Source organism: Arctopsyche grandis, chromosome 9 (genome assembly GCF_051622035.1).
Source record: "Arctopsyche grandis isolate Sample6627 chromosome 9, ASM5162203v2, whole genome shotgun sequence".
In the NCBI taxonomy this organism is placed as follows: Eukaryota; Metazoa; Arthropoda; class Insecta; order Trichoptera; family Hydropsychidae; genus Arctopsyche; species Arctopsyche grandis.
The window spans coordinates 22,657,052-22,672,013 of record NC_135363.1 but is presented as its reverse complement, the minus strand read 5'-3'; the positions used below and the strand labels follow the sequence as shown (position 1 = coordinate 22,672,013).

Genomic DNA, 14,962 nt, shown 5'->3' with positions numbered 1-14,962 from the left:
AAAAATGTAAAAAAAACCTACCTACCTACATGTAAACAATAAAAAAAATAATTAATTAAATAAATTTTAAATAGATGGCGGTAAATATTCAGAGACTTAGTGCCATCTATTTGCCTAGAGGAAACATTGGTAGCAAACATTATATATATAATTTTTTTCTTTTGTTATTATATTCGTATTATATTTGTATACGTTATTTTGGCAGTGGTTTAGCTTTAGATTCTGTATTATAAACGACTATTATAATTCAGACAGACAGACACACAGAATAGCGATATTATATATATGATGCTATTTTCGTTTGTATGTACATAATACCTTGTTTATAGGTGACTTGATTCTCTTTTGATTTGATTGGTTCAATGGTTCGATCGTACGAGATTTTTCCATTGTTAAAACTCATTTTGTCTTTTGATCGATTCGATTCCGGCTTCGTGAAAAGCGGGGGAAAAACTCCGAAAAATCGACAATCACCGTGCAAGTGCGGTTTTCCATGACAGCTCGTTGACCCTTAAGCGTCAAGTTTTCCCATTGAGGAAACAATTTGTTACGTGGCCATTAATCAAACGAAACACGAATTTCTGACTTTAATTTCTGGCTTCCACCATCTGTGACGTAATCTTTACAATGTGTACATACGTATATACATTGCGTTTTTGCTATTTAAAGATCAATTAAACTGTGCAGTTTTGGAAAAGATTGGTCATTGATTTTACAAATAAATTTAGTGGTTTCATTTGGAGAATAACTTGGAAATATTCGCTTTAGTAAAATTCAACCGAACCAAGTAAAGAGCATCGTCGCTGTATGAAAATTCTCAGACATTTTGTTTGGCTTTTAATCGTTTTTCCGGAAGCCGATTGAATTTCCAAAGCGGAAATTTCGTTTGAAATTTGAACGCTTTACCATTTAACGTAACATTGAAAACCATTTACATTATAAGTGATATTCAACCGCTTTCATTTATTTCAAAATATTGATCTTTTTTTAAAAAGAAACCTATTTACTTTTTTATACAATTTTTAACAAAACAAAGGTGACCTACATAAAATCATTCGACATTTTTTTAATTGTATCAACGGCAAGGCCTTTAATTTTTTGGAGTCTAATTATAAATTAATAAAATAATAAGCAAGTATAATATTTCAAAGAAAAATATAAAAATACGAGTCCTAAGCTTCAAATTTATTGCGGATCTAAAAATGTAAGATTTTTATTTTTATAATCGGCGGTATTACTATAATTTTATAAATTTAATGGATACATATATGCCTTCACGAAAAGACGTATTTCCACGTTCCAAATTCATGAACTTATTATAAAAGTGATTTAAGACATACGTAGTAGTATAATACCATAAAGCAATTTGAAAATATAATTGAAAATTCGTACACAATCTTACAAAACTTTGATTCTTGTTTACAGTTTGTTTACAACGACACGCAAATAGCTATATGAATTACATATATCTATCTAAACAGGAAATAAGTAACTTTCATAATATCCGACACGTATTATATGATATTATACCTTCATATGCATACGTATAGCAGAATATCGAAATCTCACGTCATTGTTTTAAAATGTATATGTATATTAAAATCACTGTCAGTGGTATGGCATTTGATCGAAATATTGATTATAATATCGTGGATAAAAGTGATTAAACTTTCAGATGAAGTTTCATCTCTTCCACACGTAACTGACCACGTCAAAGTTACACCAAAGATGTTAAGGACTGGGCGGATAGGAAAGGATCTTCCACGGGGACGATTTAAATTTTAAAATTAATTTATGCGCTGGCACGTGGGTGTTGCGAGTTTCTAAAGCCTCCATTTTCATTAAGCCGTCCGTCCCGGTTTGGCTTTCCATGGCGAAGTTTTCCATATTCCGCTAGTTTTCCGTTACGGGTCCACGACCCGACGAAAGATTACGACTACGACTCGACGACAAAGTAAGTCCCGGGCACTTTAACACGAAAAGAAGTTGCCAGCAGTTAATTTAGACCGGCCGCGGCGAGCGAAAAACGGGGGAGGGGCGGAAAATTCGACCCTCACCCGGAAAACTTTTGAAGCGCCGACGGCGTTTTGAAAGACAAAAGCTACCCCGGATGCTGTCGAGATTCGATGGGAGCGGACTATTAATTTGTCTCGGGACGATTCGACGCTCATACATAATACTGTCCGACAGGTTTTTGACATTTTTTTAACATCTTCTTTGTAAAAATGTATACATAAATATGTATATATATATATATATATATATATATATATATATATATATATATATATATATATATATATATATATATATATATATATATATATATATATATATACACGAAATTGCAAATGTTCATTTTGGTTCGTTTCCAATGAATGCAAAAATACCTATGGATACAGTTTCCAGCAACATATTTCTATTTCACACTCATTCGCGAGTAAACAAGTTAATAAACATTCCTGTAATAGGATATTTAGATAAGATAAGAATCCCGGAATTTGCCCTGCCCATAAGATAATAAATCACTTATATAGATCACGATTCGATCGAATTAGTCAGTCATCAACGTCGACTCCGCAGATGACATTTGTTAGTCCTCACCATCGACTCCGTAGATGACAGTCGTTAGTCATCATCATGGACTCTATGTAAGAGTGACAGTCGTTATCATCAAGACTCCGAGAACGCGTCCGCAAATGACGGTCAGCACAGCAGCAGAATAAAGTGAACAAAAGTTGAAGTGAAAGTGAAATAGCTCTACGTATCTCATATTAAATTATCATCGTTCCATAATCTATCGTTTTTCGAATATATCTATAATATAAGATAAATATAACATTTTAATAATAATAAATAAAACTTGGTTAGTTAACCAAGTAGTTTTAAAAAATAAATAAATCTTTCATTGGAACGTGACACTACACATATAAATATGTACATATGTTTGTGATTTTTGCCATTCGTTTTAAATAAAGGGTTAATATTTTCGGCACGGCTGTAAAATAAATCACACAACAGATGTCAAAACGACATTTAATGTCAAATTAACATCTCTAAAATGACTTTCACGACAGAATCGGCGCTCGCCCAGCAAATCAAACGTCAAACGGGTTGCCAGTAAAAAAAATAAAATTTGACGTTCCAGTGAAATCATAACTAGTTACATTTTCACTGGGTATAATTCAGTGAAATTATAATTTTTGAATGTTGAAACATGAAACAAAAGCAACCCTTTATGTTCGCTTTATAATATTTGCAACAATTCATTAAAGTCTTTCGTCAAATTTAAATCATTATATTATGTTTCGGTTTGTGCGGTAGCTTCTTGAAAATAAGGTCGTGTTCACCGGCGTGTTTTCATGAAATTACACGTTCGCAAAGAATACAAAAGCCCGGGCGACTCTTTTGAGAGCTTGTTTCTCTTATTTTTGTCCCGAATTAAATTCGAAATACAATCGCACGCGAATATAAACACCGCAAATTTCGCGAAGGGAACGGTGGACGAGAGCGGGAGTGGGGTTTTGGAAACCGGAGGCGTGTAATTGAATTAAATCGAGACGAAAAACCTGATTAAAATGATAATAGAAAAAGGTCTCATCCCGAGCCGCCGCTGGACAATTTTCATGGTACAAAAATTAATTCAAATTTGTAGAAAACGCGGCGTAAATCTTTTAAAGCGTCGTCAATTATTTATTTTACATAGGTCTGTGAGATTAAAGATTGTTTCCGGTACATTGCCAAACTTGACATAATTTACCGACACAAAAGGAGGCCGTGTCTTCCAATTAACGTCGTATAAAAAAATTCACAATATTTATATTGCTGTCGGTTCCCTCATCACTGAGGATCGTGACTATGATGTGCGGTCAACCAGCTGCCTCCATTCAGTTCTAAATTCGGCCAGGCGAAGACTTGCTACCGTGGAAGCGCCCGTCGCTGCAGATACTTGGTCAGTCCAGCGTGCGGGGGATCTGCCTCTGGCTCTTCTGCCTTCGACGCTACCAACCACAACCAACCGCTCCAGGCTCTCCTCACCTCTTCGTGCAATGTGGCCGAAGAACTGCAATATACGTTTCAGGCATATTGTTGACAATCTATCCTTGATTTTCAATTCTTCAAGAATAGACACATTCGTGCGTTTGTCGGTCCAAGGCACGCGCAGTAGCCGTCTCCAGGACCACATCTCGAAGGCATCGATTCTCCGTCTATCCGCCGCCTTCATGGTCCACGTCTCGACACCATAAAGGCAGACAGAAAAAACGAGACTCTTCACGAGACGGATTTTGACAGCAGTTGTAATGGCTCTATTCTTCCAAATCTTCGTTAGTTGTGACATTGCCGATTTTGCTAATGTAATCCGGCGCCGTATTTCCAATTCGCTGCCGCCGTTGTTAGATATGAGTGACCCCAGATAGACAAAATTATCAACCACATCTATACCGTTTAAAGCTGAGTTGTTGTTTTGCAGCTGTTGGTGACGGTCAATTATCACAATATTTACATTGGTATTTTAAAAGGATACAGCCGCTATCATCTTAGCAAATTGAACTTAACGATGTAAAAAATTATGAATTTTGACATTATGCACTCTGTGCTGAGAGCTTTTACTTACGTTTTCCCTGTGCTAAAATTTTTCCTATTTTTCCCTCCCAATGTCAGGATCTAATTACACTTTAATTAAAAAACTGCAACTGACACGACTTGCCCCTTTTGTAAATGTAAATACTTTAACGTCCTCTTAATTATACCTTGTAAAGTAAATAAAATATAAAGGAATCAACTGTACGAGAAATACATATACATATACATAAAAGGCTTTCAGTTTCATTATGTCAGTTTATAATTAATATATACAATTAAATATTATTCTTTTAAAAAAATGAGATTAAAAAGTAAGATTTCGTTAAACGACTTTGTTATTGAAATTTTTCAAGGTATAAGCTTTAATATTTAATAATAACGAATAAAATAAATTTAAATGAAACTGATTGCTCTTTTAAGTCCTTCTTTGATGCGAAAAAAAAATACAACATAGAAACGGAAATTTAATCGCGAATCAGTTCCATAAAAATGGCTTTTTCAAGTTTAATGAGTTTTATAAATATATTCTGTGATATTTAATTAATTTTAAATTTACATGCATATTTAATATAATATAATCATATTACATATTTTCATATTTTTTATACAGTTTTTTTTCATAATTTGAGATAGATTTTTTACAATCTAGGATGAAAATTTATGATTTATTATTATTGTTCATTTATTATTATTTCTTAAGTAAGATCCTATTCCAATGTCCAATCAGATCCCTCCGTAATCCTTCATTATTTCAGATTATATCCATGTTATATCAACTATTCCTGTAATTCATTTTTAAATAGACATTGCTCTTCTTCTAACAATATTCCCCAATATTGATCCCCTTTGTTCTTTTTCTTTCTTTAAATTTCTATTGTTTGGTCATTTTTCTTAGTATATTTGCTACTATTCAACGCTTGTCTTCTTTATTGCTATTTTTTCATTCTTGTTATTATTTTTTAGAAACTTTTTTTTTGTTAATATCATATTCGTTGTAATGCTGCTTGTTTCTGTTTTTTTTAAATAAAAAAATAATATTATACACTAAAATGTACATATTTTGTCTGTACGTTTTGTTTAATTGTACAATTCCACAACATTAATAATACAGAGCACATTCTATTTGACTTCGCGGTAAGCTGAATTTTACGATCAAAAATTTGCACCAAGTTCCAATATTTTACACGCATGTTCTTGGTTTTTTATATATTTCTATTCAACACACCAAATATACACATCTTTACATACATATGTGTATGTTTTAAATATAGCGATTCCATTAAAAAATACCAACCGTTGTAACGGTTATATCTTGTATTAAACTAGAACGCAAGTGTAATATAAGATATAAAATATATGCGAGGGATAAAATCGGTTGAATTATTTCGAAAATATGGTGAAAATCCTTGAAAATTGGAGCTCCAGTGAAAAGGTGACGCGATGTATGGAGCACGTCCGCTGTTGGCAGGTAACAAAGGGAACAAAGGCCCACTGGGAGAAAACTAGACTATTTTTCTTTGATAGATATGATTGACTGCAAAAAGGGAAGCACCGAGACTGAAATCAATCTTACGAACTCACTCGCACGTGTTAAATCAAGACATGTCTTGAGTAAAATGCGAAACGCTTCGTCGGGAAGGAATTCCGGTTTCGGATCCTTTGTTTAAAACGTTGCGAATTATTCGGCGAATGTTTGCCGAATCATTTTCATTAAGTTTTACGACACATACAGGCACGTGTGCATACATAGAAAATGTGATCGTCTATTGTCTATTGTACGTGATACATCAAAGGGATTGTTTACCCGGCTCCTTGTCTCGATTCGATCATAATAAGAGAATTCTTTGTTCTGTCTTACTTACATACCTATTTACTGTACATACATAAAGTGTAAATAGCTTATAAAGATATTAAGCAGTAGCATAGATCGGTGGTTAGCATGTAATGCTTTTGATTGTATTTTGACTGTGTCGCTGGCCAGGCCTTAAATATGTGACTCCAAGGTCGATCGTTTACTATCAGAGTTTGTCCATTTATCTGTTTTCATTTGAAATGGTTCCAAAAAATGTGTTTTAAATAATTATGACAAAATAAATTTAGGTATTTAAAAATGCTGCAAAAATTTGTCCATAAATGTCTCTATGATGATTGTACATAATGTTTCATGATCGATGTTTGTAATTAGCTTTGAATAATACTTGCAATACAATACAATAATGTACAATGTTGACAATAGATGTCGTGTTAATAACATTTTTACTAACAGGCGTAACCTGTATAAATTAATACATAAATAAGTTTAAGAATAAATTAAGATTTAAATAGCATGAACCTCTAGATAAAATCAGATATGAATAATTTATAATTTGAATTTCCCAATTTCATCTAACCATCATCCCTGCGGTCTCCCTTTTAACCTTTTGCATTCTCTCGGGTAGCATTCTAGAACTTCTTTTGTCCATCTTTGTCCATTCTTCTAGTCACGTGGTCCGACCAATGCCATTTCAAACTCTTCACTCTATCCACTATATCCCATGTCATACTTCTTACCCACGTATTCCGTTTCCTGTCTTTCCTTGTTATGCCAAACATACAACGTTCTTTGAGTGCATTGGACTTTGTGTAGCAACTTGGCCTTCAATGTCCAAGTTTCACATCCATTCATCATCACCGGCAAAACACATTGATCGAAGATCTTTTTCGTCAGGCAAAATAGACTTGTTTGATTTAATAAAAACACCATTCATTCGTCGAAATGCACTCGATCCTAATTTCATACGTCTCTTTATATCTTCTTCTTTACCACCGGACATGTCTATTATTTGACCTAAATATAAATAATCTACTTTTTCTACTTTATATATGTATGTGTGTGCTTGTGAAAAATACTTGAAATTCGCAGCTGGAAAATAGAATAAAAACAGATGCGTTTGTATTCTGCGCGAATTTTCCCCCCATTCACGTGGCGTGCTCTAATTTTTCCGTAGACGAGAGCACCCTACACTGGTGACGAGATGTCCTGGTCCTTGTCGGAGCTATGAGTGCCTCAGAGGACCAACAAGGTCCTTTGTCGCCCTCGACAAAACCCCGGCAAAATTGGTCAGTCCTCAACGACCCACTCTTGTCAGAGCGAAAAATTTCATTAACTTCTTTCCCTTCACTTGTGCGTACATTTTCCGCGCCTTTCATACGATTTCCAATTAAATTGTGTTTTATTTTAAAATCTGCACATCGAAAATGTTGATTTTATCGTACGAAAATATTACCGGGACTAAAATAGACTTATATAGAAGGCGCTGTGTTTTCACATTGAAATACGTACACCAAATTACTGTATTTTCATCATCGTCCTGTTAATTTTCATTGTTATCGTTAAAATGAATAATTATATTTTAGTTAACAGCGTTCATATTGAGGTCTACATACATACATTTTTATAAATTTTTTGCATAACTTTGATGCAATGCTATAATAATGCAAACTGACTTATTATTGTTTTAGTAAAAAAAAAAATCGTATATAATAATTGTCTAATGCGTGCGTGCGTGCGTGTGTACAAAGTACTCGCTGTTAACACTACACACACACACATTCATTCATTAATACGCGTACGCACCTATTAATTACCTTACACTACATTTATATATATCATATAACTTTATTTAAATTCGTGTATCAATTCCTCTAAGCCACCCGTTGAAATCAATGGGCACAACACTAGTGTTATTATATTATTCAACGTCAAAAAATATGAAGCATGGATTTTGAGCACCGAACGATGCCCGATGATTCAAAGCGCGTTGGATTCTTTCTGATGTGAATTTATCAAAATAATGGCATTGCCAATAATAATAAAGTAGCACTTTGGAGAAATCGCCGAATTCGGTCGACCGGAAGTGGAAAATTTATTCGATAGAATTTTTTACGGAAAATTGATGTCTGAAATCAATTCCGATAATAATAATACCGTCCATAATCCGAAGCGATTGGGATGCGAATAAATTACAAAAAAAAGATAAAATCGATACTATAATTTTATATGAGAATTTTCAATATGAAAGAAAAGTGTTCTTTATATTTTAAATGTAAATCTAGAATCATTATACATTCATTCCGATTATTATTATTTGTAAATCTTTATGTTTTACTATGTACATTGTAGGTCTGGAAAATTACACAACATTTTTAAAATGGCAGTAATTATTTTTCGGTTTGAATAATGACGCATTTTTTTCCATTTAAATCCACCATTAAGGGCAATCGTGGAAGTTTTTTTTCCTACACCGAGTGAAATTTAAGATTTATGATCAGCCGAGCGTGAATAAAAAAAAAATACAGAGAAATTGCCCCCACCCTTGGCAGGTTCCCTTTAACTCTTTTCATTTTATGAAAGAGGAAAATCGGCTTTTAAATATTCCGATGAATTGAATCTATTATACAACGCAGATTAATCATATCGTACCAATTGCTTGATTTTTTTTTTCATTAAATAAAAATTAATTGAAGAATTCCGTATGTTTTTGTATTATAACAGACTCAAAACGCAATAAACTTTAATTATAAAAAAAACTTACCCAAGACGATCAGTTGCTGTGATTCGAAATCGTTGACATGTTCTGTAACAAAAAACAAATCTATTTAATATTCTAATGAGATGCTATGAAAATATAATATATTATAATTAAAAGTTGTAAGTAAACAAAAACCCATTTTGGAACATTCTGCGTACGAAAATTTATTCGCCTTACAGAGATATTAATATTTTATAGATCATTTGAATATATTGACGCGAAGTTTTCGCATTTTCTCGTACGGAAAGTTTCAATTGAGTCGTTCAACATTTATATACAAATGTACATTCATACATACAATATGTATATACCAACATACATTTACGCTCATAGAGGGCTTTGTTTTCGTTAAAAATTAGACGTGTTGAAGAATTTCAATCAATCGCTTTCGAGGGAAAATGTGGAAAACGCGATATGAGCCAAACTCAATCAAAACGGTATGACGATATCTGGTGAATGACGTAAAAATGGGATGAGATTTTTTTTCCACGGTCGGGTTGTGAGGAAAACAGAAAAACATCCTTCTTCTTGATCACGTCTTTCAAATATTAATTACTGAGATGAAATCGTTGGTTTTATCAACGTATCATATACTTGTGAGATTATTATTATATGTATTTCGCCAATAAACACAATGTACTAATAATAAATACTTACAAACATAAATTCACGGTATTAAATTCTTAGGAATTTTTAAAGTTTCAAAAATACAGATAACCTTTAAAAATAATGGAAAAGATCCGTTCAGATCTATTTCCCAGAGGAAAAATTTTATTCGTAGTCTGGCGAAAGACGGTAGATTTTTAACGGTTGGTCAGTCCTTTGGGAAAATTTCACAAAAGTGAAACTTTTAACGTTGTTATCGCTCCATGGAACGTGAGTTTTCCTCCGTGAGCTACTTTGATGTGAAAATTAGCAATGATATGGAGTTTTTGATAGTATTTTTGTGAATTTTAACGCATTCATGTTTTATTCTGAAGTAAAAGTAAACTTTAAACTCAAAAACAAACTCTCGATTCATGTGTCTAGTTACATTTATATTTATATTTTGATATAACAGGTAAAATTCTAAAAGTATTATTACATAAATATTCAAATTGTTGAAACATTTTAAAAATTTAAGATCAATGATTTTTGCAAATCAAAGAATAAATTTGAAGTTTATGCATTAAAATTAAATTTAAATGAAGCTCATACATATAAAAACAGTCACATCTTCAAGGCATAATTATGTTTTGGAATCCATTTTCATTATTTATGTCAATTTTTCAACATATATTCATAATATTATATTTTATTCGATATATTCCCGATTTCCAACGAAAGGACTTCTTCCACTAGCAAAATCAGCGGAAAAGCACACTTTTCCCTAATACGTAGAGACACCTCTTCTCGGGTGTGAATATCGACGAAACATTCCCTGACGCAGGCTTAGTGTTTCAATTTTCCGAAGATGGATTAGGGAAAGGAAAACAGACAAAATTCGATACACCGAAATTCACCTTTTATATACCTACATATATGCTGTACACATTTACCCACATTATTATTTCACATTATCTAATAATAATAATATGTGGAATTTTATTTTTTCAAGAAACATCATTATAAAAGGGACTTTGGCAGCGTCACAGGAAATAGTTGGAAATAAAAAAAGATAAATTAGGTAGTTTGTACCTGGGATTGGATCATTAGGTTCGTCTTATCAAAAGAAGACAAATGCTCCGTGAAAAACTAGATGAGACGCAAACGAAAAGGATTTAACGGCTAAATCCAGCCATTGAGCCAAGTGTACGTGCTTCGAAGTCAAACGTCCTAATGTCTTAGCCCTTTCACTGATATCACAGTATTATATGTACATACATACATACATACATATGTACGTAGCGTTGACCCTAAAACCGAGTTCATCTTTTAATGCGTGAGTGAGTTTTACGTTTCCATTCAAATCCATTCGAGATATGTATTCAACGCCTTCTATCAACTAGTTCAAATTTATGGACTTACCTTGAAATGTTGGCATTACATTTGCGTAACTGCATTTTTATAATGAGGATACTTCAAATAGGAATCGAAGATTCAAATGCGGTCGTGCGTGAAATCAACGAATAGCTCGGCTCAAGTATTGATTCCATCTCGCTGTCTGACTTTAGGGTCCGTTGATTCGGGAAAAGGTTTAGAAAATTAGATTCGGTCAATAGGTGCGCGTGCGAGTAATGGACTCGGATAATATTCAGAGAAAATATCCGCAGCCGAGAGAAAAGTGAAATTTTCCAACATAAATTTCCGAAGAAACTTATTCTTTTGTGGCTGCGAGCACACCTTTGCCATTTAATACTTTCACCACTCGCCCTTAATTATTCTCTGGGTCGTTATGCCACAGAAACGGGGAGAAGTGAAGCCTCTATTCGGCGAAGAAAGTCGTGCGAAATTTATCTCCGGAAAATATCAATGTAAAAGGGATAAACAAAGGGGGGGCCGCGCACAAGATGAAATTAATTCCCGCAAATGGCGAACTAAACGCGCACAATTTGTACTGAGATGATTTCATTCCTGTGAACCGAAAATATGCTAGACGCAAAACGACTATTTTAACCATACATAAATTAATTATTTATATATAACGTTTATAGCCCCGTCTTAGCTAACTAGTGGTTCGTCTGAAATCAAATAACTTTATGATTACGAAGATATTTCGCCTGTGTTATAGAACCATCAGGAATCATAATCCTTTTACACTTTAATTTTTTCTGCTACTGAAAGCAAATGAAAAACTACTAGAGATAAACACTTTGGCTCAATTCCGGACAACAACTTTATAACATGGCAAATTTTTATAAAAACAAATGGAGAAATCCGCTTCGTTCAAAACGAAGGGCGCGTTAAATAAATAAATTATTTACATATTATTCACCTGCTTTTTGAAACGAAACATACCATATTGATTTTCTAATAACATTTTCCCATCATCAGCCCTTCAATTGACCGATATGGTAGAGACGTTTCGGATTTGGGGATGATTGATGAGACCCCTAAAGTCTAAAGTCAACACGGTGTGTTACTTTTGAATTAAACTTCGTATCAAACCATATACATATATAACTAACCCAGTTTTCACCAAATATAATGCGAAATCTTCAAAATCACATGGATCGACTTTGTATGGAAAATATTTGGACAGTTTAATCCTATAGTATTATAGTAAGGTCATAGAAAAATAATAGAATGATAATTATTTTTTTGAATCTTCATAATTTATTTATAGGTTAGTTGCTTATTTTTAATACAAATTTATTTAAAAGCATTATTATTAAACCTAATTGGGCTAGATAATAGAATGTAGTAAAAATTCTAATTAACGTGAAAATTTTATACTCGAATGAAAATTCAATTGCGTGGAGACTCTAGTCTACATTGTATATAATTTACATTGCAATTATTCAAAATTTAAAGGATGGCTTGGTTCTTATGAGATTTCACTGCGAACGACCCTCATTAAGCTTTCGAGTTCCTTTTAAGTGGTACAAAATTAAGCAATGAAATGGAAATCAGGTACGCAACTTAAAAAACCGAAAAAGGAAAATACATGATTCAATTAATCGAGGAAAATCTTCGGGTGGGTCGCATATTTATTTTCAATGGAATTTATGGTTTTATTTAATTTAAAAAATAGAATTATTCCAACAAACGTAACGAACGGCCTATTTAAAAGAACCTTATGTCATAACGCGAAATATAGAAGACTCAACGTTCGAATAAAAATCAGTTTTTTAGTTCAGACACAAATATAAACTAGATATAAAGAAATTTTTGGCAAGTGGTGATCGATGTCGTTTCCTTTTTGCCATTTTGTCGTTCGTTTCAAACAAATATCAGTTAAATTTAATGAATAAATGTTCAATAAATAATGCGTTCGCACGCACGACAATCGTTTAGTACAATATTTCGCGGGGGTACCTTTCGATTGATGGAGATTTTGGGTGCCAGATGTTCCATGATCGAGATTTTAGTGACTTGCATGAGATCGCTTTTTGCCGAATAATCACCGAACCCATACATAAAATAAATTGACTATATATATATATATATATATATATATATATATATATATATATATATATATATATATATATATATATATATATTTATATTTATTTATTCACAAATTTGCCATAGTGACTTTACAGATCAACTCCAAGTCGTCACTATGGTATGTAGATGTATGTGAATATTTGTATTTTATTTTATTTTTACATAGATACATATATACCAGGAAGGCTTGACAGGAAGACCCCAATGCGCCTTCACGGACAATTAATTACAAACAATGCAGCATTTTATTATTTCATAAATCACTGTATTTCCATAAGCTGAAGAACACGAAATAACAATTAATTAAATAATTAATCCATTGAGACATATATGATTTTTAGATTTGTGCATAATTTGTATAAATAAATAAATACAGAAGATTTGTGACAACAGGAAAATTTGCCAATTTTGAAGAACTGTTTCAACAATGATCAGATAAAATTGGCAAACTCTGATAAGAAACGATCGATTTCAAGTCACAAATACCCCCAAATCTAACCAGCAGTATACGAACGGAACGAACCCACTGATCACTTGGTGCTAAGCATACACGCTTCCATTGAGCCATACTGCTGGCTAAGTATGTGAAAAGCCATCCATACTGTTGGTATGTATGTGAATAGTTCTGAAAAACTTTTAATTGAGATTACTCACAAATCCAGAACTGTCTCTTATATAATATGATTAATCGAAACACATTCTTCGCAATTTCTATTTATTATAGTTAGTTGTAAGTTGAAGCACGGCAATAATTCTTTATTGTGAAATTCTGCGAACATTTTTAATCTGAAAAGTCTTTACAAATTGTAAATCTTTCATAGTTTAAATTTGAAAAATTCAACGTCTTCGATACGCGAAACGCGAAACCCGAAGAGATTTATGCGCGCTGATCGAAAACAATGGCGGAAAACTCGCGTATATTATATAACTAGCGTCGAGAGGAGAAAGTTCATTTCGATTGGATGAAACGGGGATATCTGCGCTTCGGAAAACCACCCTCAGTAGTGGTGATTTATGGCCGCTTTCCCGTTCGCGTTCGCGTGAAATTCGCGCCCTCTTCGCGTGTATTGGAAAAATTAAAATGCAAGAGCCGGCACGGGTTATGTTCGATAAATAATGCGACCGCAACGCAATTTTCACGTCGCGCGGAAAACTTTACGCGCGCACCGGTTTTCCACGGCGACAAACTAAATTATGGTTCTGAGCTGTCGAGACAATTGCCGAAATACGAGAACGTATCGAGATTTCGTACTTCGGAAAATCTTATTCCACTCTCAGATTCAATGGCCTGTCAAGTGCGGTTCCGAGTAGATATTCAGCATTACCTTCATACAATTTCATATATATTTTATACAGTATGGCTTGGTGGTTGCGTTTATATTTAACACCGAGAGGTTTCCGGTTTCGATCCCGTGTTAATCTTTAAAGCTGCTGGTCAGACTTGGATATTTGTGACTCCAAGTCGTTCGTTTCCTATCAAAGTGCCAACTTATCCAATTTCGTTGTTGAAACAATTCCTCCATTCAGCGATTTATGTGGTTACAAATTCTGCATTGTTTTAGCCAGCAGCATGGCTTGGTGGTTGGGCTTTTTCCTAGCACCGAGAGGTGCCAGGTTCGATCCCGTGATTGAAAAGAATTTATTCCGAGTATATCTGTAATGATGCTTGTCAGACTTGGATATTTGTGACTCCAAGTCATTCGTTTCCTATCAAA

At 33.4% G+C, this 14,962-nt stretch overlaps 1 protein-coding gene across 1 annotated transcript in view; it reads right to left on the bottom strand.

The window, feature by feature from the left end:
- Window positions 1-14,962, bottom strand: part of LOC143917313 (uncharacterized) — a 115,985-nt gene that overhangs the window by 40,966 nt on the left and 60,057 nt on the right. Inside the window, exon 3 of the mRNA XM_077438796.1 lies at window positions 9,159-9,200. The gene's annotated coding sequence lies outside the window, so the exon portion shown is untranslated. The remainder of the gene's footprint in view (window positions 1-9,158; window positions 9,201-14,962) is intronic.